This window comes from Dermacentor silvarum, chromosome 5 (genome assembly GCF_013339745.2).
Source record: "Dermacentor silvarum isolate Dsil-2018 chromosome 5, BIME_Dsil_1.4, whole genome shotgun sequence".
NCBI classification, from domain to species: domain Eukaryota; kingdom Metazoa; phylum Arthropoda; class Arachnida; order Ixodida; family Ixodidae; genus Dermacentor; species Dermacentor silvarum.
This window is the reverse complement of record NC_051158.1, coordinates 145,167,470-145,174,739: the sequence shown is the minus strand read 5'-3', so window position 1 is coordinate 145,174,739 and position 7,270 is coordinate 145,167,470.

Genomic DNA, 7,270 nt, shown 5'->3' with positions numbered 1-7,270 from the left:
ATTCTCTGATGAAGTTATGTTTTTAGGTCGCTTAGCTGTCTTGGATTGGCTTATAATTTCTTTAGTAACAGTTTTGAGGTATAGGTCGAGTTCTATGGCTTGTTCTGGTTCAGGAGTCCAAGTAGATTGGGCTCTAAGTGGGGTCGTCCCGGTGTCTGGTGCGTTGTTGTCGGCGAAAAAATGTGTTATCCGCATTCGTCGGGAAAATTCCGAAAGATCCTAGTGAAGCTCAAATTCATTTATTGTGTTGTTCGTGGGACAAAAGTTTAGGCCCTTGCTAAGTACGTCTATTTCTTCCCTACTTAATGTTTTTGAAATATCTACAACATTAGACTGATTTAATTTTGGGGAGCCTTCAGCCACGTCTGCTATTTGTAGATTCGAGCTCCCTTTTGTTGGCGTGAGGTAGCCGTTTGCCTGGAAGGTTGTTTTCTGATTGAAGTTCGCTTTCTTCCTCCGTTTTTGAACCAGTTTTCGAGACTGTGCTTCGTGGTACTGTTCTAAATCTTTCGTCTCATCTTGTGTCAGAGCTATGTTCTGAAGTCTATGGTTAAAACTTTCCAGTTGTTCTTCGCAGTGTTCCGTGAGTATATTCAAAAGTGAGAAGGAGGCATTGTTTAATGTTGTCTGCCAGTTTGCACGATGATGGGGTGGGAGTGTTCCTAGAGCTGGTATAGCCTTCAGGGTTAGTCCCTTGGGGATTATATTGTTCTGTGTGCAGTCTGTGTACGTTTTCAGATGAAAAGTGTAACTCACACGTTTCTTGGTAAGTTTTCTGGCCTGCAGAAATTCTGTACTGCGTGGCTGAGAGTGGTTATTAACTTTCAATGACTGTCATTTATTTGCCTTTTGGCGGGTAGATTTGCGTGTCGTTTGCTTCTGTTTAGCAGGTTTGTTTCCGCATGCCTCATTTAGTTCCACCTCTGTTTCTGTTTGAGTCTTTGCGTGTGCAGGCGAGTGTGTTGGTGTCTGTGTGAATGTTTTGGTTATGAATTTTGTGTTGTCTGTGACAGTTGTGTCTGTTTGTACTGCCATTGCGTGTGCAGGCGAACGTGTGGGTGTCTGTGTGAATGCGTCGGTTATGGATTTCGTGTTGCCTGTAACAGTTGTGTCTGTTTGCACTGCCGTTGACACAACTGTTACAGGCAACACGAAATCCATAACCGACGCATTCACACAGACACCCACACGTTCGCCTGCACACGCAATGGCAGTACAAACAGACACAACTGTCACAGACAACACAAAATTCATAACCGAAACATTCACACAGACACCAACACACTCGCCTGAACACGCAAAGACTCAAACAGAAACAGAGGTGGAACTAAGTGAGGCATGCGGAAACAAACCTGCTAAAAAGAAGCAAACGACACGCAAATCTACCCGCCAAAAGGCAAATAAATGACAGTCATTGAAAGTTAATAACCACTCTCAGCCACGCAGTACAGAATTTCTGCAGGCCAGAAAACTTACCAAGAAACGTGTGAGTTACACTTTTCACCTGAAAACGTACACAGACTGCACACAGAACAATATAATCCCCAAGGGACTAACCCTGAAGGCTATACCAGCTCTAGGAACACTCCCACCCCATCATCGTGCAAACTGGCAGACAACATTAAACAATGCCTCCTTCTCACTTTTGAATATACTCACGGAACACTGCGAAGAACAACTGGAAAGTTTTAACCATAGACTTCAGAACATAGCTCTGACACAAGATGAGACGAAAGATTTAGAACAGTACCACGAAGCACAGTCTCGAAAACTGGTTCAAAAACGGAGGAAGAAAGCGAACTTCAATCAGAAAACAACCTTCCAGGCAAACGGCTACCTCACGCCAACAAAAGGGAGCTCGAATCTACAAATAGCAGACGTGGCTGAAGGCTCCCCAAAATTAAATCAGTCTAATGTTGTAGATATTTCAAAAACATTAAGTGGGGAAGAAATAGACGTACTTAGCAAGGGCCTAAACTTTTGTCCAGCGAACAACACAATAAATGAATTTGAGCTTCACTAGGATCTTTCGGAATTTTCCCGACGAATGCGGATAAGACATTTTTTCGCCGACAACAACGCACCAGACACCGGGACGACCCCACTTAGAGCCCAATCTACTTGGACTCCTGAACCAGAACAAGCCATAGAACTCGACCTATACCTCAAAACTGTTACTAAAGAAATTATAAGCCAATCCAAGACAGCTAAGCGACCTAAAAACATAACTTCATCAGAGAATCGTATCATTTCAAATCTTAGTTGCCGGAACGACATTGTCATTAAGGAAGCAGATAAGGGTGGAAGTATAGTTATTTGGCCGATAGATAAGTACAAGCACGAGGCTTACAGACAGCTGAACAACCCTGAACATTACCGTAAGCTAGACAATGATCCGACGTTACCATACACACTGAAAATTACCAACAGGCTGAAATCACTTTTGGATGATGAATTGATAACACCGTCAGAATTCAAATTTCTTAAACCAAGCAACAAAGCTGCAGGACGCTTCTACCTCCTTCCGAAAATTCATAAAATTCCACCCACTGAACTTCACACCGCTAATATCCCAGGGCGTCCGATAGTATCGAACAACAACACCCCGACAGAAAGCCTCTCCACATTTCTTAACCACTTCCTTGGTGACTTTCCGAAAACACTTGCGTCATTTGTACAAGATACCCCCCATCTACTCAGAATTATAGAGGACATTAATACAAAAGGCACACTACCGCAAAACGTAATTCTCGCAACACTAGACGTCACGGCCCTGTACACCAACATTCCAATCCCTGATAGTTTAAACTCGATAAAAGAAACGCTGTCCAAACACAATGCACAACACTCTATTGAAGTATACTTGTCTCTTCTTGAACTAGTTCTGACATATAATTACTTCGAATTTGAGGAAAATTACTATCTACAAATACATGGGACAAGTATGGGCACACCTTTTGCACCAACCTACGCCAACATATTTATGGGTACTCTAGAAACGGATTTCCTATCTCGTTGCACGCACAAGCCCCACACATACCTACGATACATAGACGTTATATTCATAATATGGGAACATGGTCAGGAAAGTTTAGATAAATTTGTAACTTTCCTAAATTCTTTTCACACAACAATAAAATTCACATCGGAATCTTCAAATGAGCGCATAAACTTTCTGGACACAACAATATATATTGATAATGGGACACTAAAGACAACGCTGTATAGAAAACCTTTTGATAAACAACAGTACCTAGACTATACAAGCCACCATCCCAGACATTGCAAACAAGGTATCTTTAAAGGCCAAGCCACACGACTTCGTCGCATTTGCGTTGAAAACCATGACTACATAGACAGACTCGATCACCTTAAGGAAACCCTATCAAGCAGGAACTACCCGAACACTGGCCTTCAGAAAGCCTACACCGCTGCAACCAAGCTTGATCGAGCCAAGTTCCTCAAACCCCGCCCTAAGATCACAAGGACAAGAACGCCTCTTCTTACTACTAAATTCTCAAACGCACTCCCCAACGTGAACAATATCCTCAGGAAATACCACCCAATTCTCACCAGCAACCAGAAACTTAATAAGATCTTTCCCGACCCGCCCAGAGTAGCCTACAGACGGAACAGTAATTTCAAGGACATTCTTGTACACGCCAAACTAAGGACAAAGACGAAGCCAACATCCGGTCCCTGTGGCCGCTCCAGGTGTTCCACATGCAAACATATTCAATCTACTACTACAGTAAAAAGTACAGCGTCAGATTACATTCACAAGGTAAGTGCGAATTTCACCTGCACGTCAAGCAACTGTCTAGAATGCGCTACTTGTAACAAGCAATACATAGGTGAGACTGGACAAGAAATGCACACGAGACTCAACGGCCATCGCGCAGATACAAAACACAATTTACCTAAAGCAGTAGCCAGCCACTTCAATGAGCACGGCCATATATTTGATGAAGCAAGACTCTATATACTACAAATTTTCGTTCACCTCGCGAGAGAAAATATACAGAATCATACCTCATACACAAGTTTAAATGCCTGCACCCCACGGGGATGAATTTATCGCGTGGCAACTTAGAATCGCTAAAAGCAGTAACATAAACCTTAAATTGTTATACCATTAACAAAGGCGCAAAACAAGTTAAACCTCCAGCTAATCTCGATGCTCAACCTCACCTATTCTTCCATTTCCAGTTATTCCCTGCATCTTCCCTACCACTCAATTGATTATCGTCCTCCATGCTTTTACGCATTGATCAACCATACGAGCGCTTTTCCAGGTACGCCTGTCTCCCCCCCCAGGTTTAAATTTCTAATTATATTTTTTCTACACTGTCACCCTCCTGCGCCGGTTTTTTTTTTTTTCTCCACACGAGATCCACACCGAGACAGTCCAAAATCCCAGACGCCAGGATACCTTTTTCGGCGCCTTGACCACACAAGGTCTCGCCAATTCTGTATACCGCCGCGACGACGCCTAGGGCGAACTAGTGAGGCTAACGTCCCTTGACGGACCAAGCTGCTCCCTGTCAACCACAAAATTACCCGATGCCTTGATGCTACGCTACTCAAGTCATGCTTTCAACTCGTATTGTGACCTGCACACTGACCGGCTCTTCAGGGACCCCAAACGCACGCTGACCACGACTCCTCCGAACGCTCACTCGCCTCTCGCTCCCCCAACCCCCTCTGACGGTGTTCTTTTTTTAATATATTTTTTGTCACTTTCTCGCTCTCCCGCTCTTGTCCCCTCGTCTTAAAAACCGCGCCTAGCCAGTCAAGCGCCGGCGCTCATTTTCTTTTCAGTCTCTCCCTTTACAGACAGCCACAGCGGACATCGACGTTGCGTCACTCCACTAACCCTTTAAAACTAACCCGCCGAGGATGACGAGGCCGCCTTTGACGAAGATAGGTCCTCCTATCGAAACGTTGGCCAGCCTTTCTGAGGCACCTTATCCCTGTTTATAATCCTTACTCCTCGTGCGCATAGAGAAAGGAATTCAACAAGTGGGGACACTCCCATAGGGGCCAGTGGCCGAAGTGACTGCAGCGTGCCAAGCGGTCCGCGTCAATCACTTCCGGTTTCGGGCGCGCGTATTTTTAACGCTAACTAGCACGCCGGCAGCGCCCCCCCCCCCCTTTTTTTTTGCTCTTCGTGCAGATTCGGTTTATTATTTAGTAAAAATTATTGCGAACGATCTCGTAAAGTCCCATCGAATCTGTGCCACGTGCAATTTCACAAAGTAGACGCAAGACCTTTTGTGCAATTAGGAAATATTTATTTTGCTCTATATAAAAGCTCGTTCCGCGCTTTTTGTGCGTTCATCCAACGTTGTGACCCCAGCAGGTAAGGCAGTTCCGGTATGAAGCTCCACCGGACGGCACCAGCTGAAAAAAAAAAGTAAATTTCAAGCATGTTACATTTACAAGCACGTAACAGCATGTTACAAGCATGGGTCATTTTGGTGTTTAGACATAGGAATACTGCGTGTAGAGGCGAAACGTGCGAAAGCGGTGAATGGGCGGCATTACAAACAAAAGCAATTCGCTTTTACATACATGGCGTAGAAAATACCCGACTTATCCCAAACAATACCATAAAATATGAAAACATCTGATTTCCAAGCGTTCCCCCATTTCCGGGCATGATTTTCTGCACTTTGGCAGCACAAATACACGGGCGACTTCGCGTTTCCAACCCTTGGCCTCGGGCGACGGGACGGTACGCTACATACATAGAGATGGACGCAACAGGCACTCAAGACGAATGCGTAGGTGCAATGCCTTTTTTTCAGTCCTTTAGAAGACGGAATTTTCGCATTACAAGTTTCTGATATGTTCGTCGGCGGAATCTTTCGCGCGTTCTGCCGGCGCCAGCAGCACACCCCATGTTATCACTCTTCGCAATCGCCCATCGCGTTTTCAACAGGCGTGAGTACCGAAAGAAGGTATATGTTGTTGTGGAGCCACAAAAAACGTCGCAGACTTGTCCCTGTAAGATTCATTACACGCCAAACTAACTAACACCACGGCCGAGCTGTTTATCGCTAACTGCGTCACCACGCGCAGTGCGGCCAGCGTGCCTCAAAAGTACCTCAGAAAGTTATGAAAATACTTTTCAGTAATGTTTGGTGTCAGAGAAGGGGGCACAAACTTCTAGCAAGATGCACTAGACTACGCACCACGGCCCAGTTAGTTCTCGCTAACTGCGACACGGCGCCCTGTGCAGCCAGTGTGGCTCAAAAACCGAAATAAGTTACCATAATCCCCTAGGAAACGTCGGAATCATGCCTCAGCACGATACATTAACTGAAATTACCTGCGCCAGGATGGCCGAGCTGTTTTTCGCTAACTGCGTCTCAAGTCTCGGTCCCGTGCCGTAACCCTAATTGCCTCGTAGACTGTGAAACAAGATTCCTTACCTTGCCGTAGTCCAATAGTGCAGTGGTGTCTTGTCCCAGTGCAGAAGGAACGCAAGAATACGCCGAGAGCCCAATAAACCAGGTTACATTAAAAAAAAAGCGGGGGGGGGGGGGGGGGGGGGGGACAGACGGGTCGCCGCGCGCGAGCGCTCAAACGCGCGCGCAGCCATGCTCGCTGGCTTCGGGGGAGTGTCTGGCGGATGACGCATGTCTCTCGCGCGTCATTGACCTGTGGCTAGGTAAGGCAAGGAAAATAAGTCGCAAAGCTTACGTTCATTTGTACGCAAAACGTTTTTGTTTTCGCGGCAAAGAATTTAAAAATAAATCAATGCCTGTTAACTTAAGTTCACTTTCTTTTTTTTCGATGCTCGCGGCAGATAACGTTCGGTGTCAAAAGTATAGCGTGACGTATGGTGACGTGTTTCCTGTTGCCAGTTTTTGCCGAGTGTCCCCTCTTGTTGAATTTCTTTCTCTATGCTACGCGTTCCTTGGCTCGACCGTCTTTGACGCGTCATAGTTTGCCCCTCACGCAATAAGACTCGTAACTGTTTTTTGTTATTCGCAGTATGAAGTAGTGAAACTTACAATAATGATACGTACCTGACTAGCAGCAGTGGATGACCTTGGTCTTTTCAGCACGTACTCTCGAGTTTGCTGTGGAACTTGAACGTTCAAGTCTGGCTGCAGGTACTGCCTGTAATGCTTCCGCTGATTTTGGGACATTGCAAAGTTCGAAGCCTAAATTTTTCGCTGGGGCGAACAATGCTAGGCAGTCCAATGTGACTATACGGACTACATAAATATAAAGGCGTAAGCAATACCTAGTCGCGATC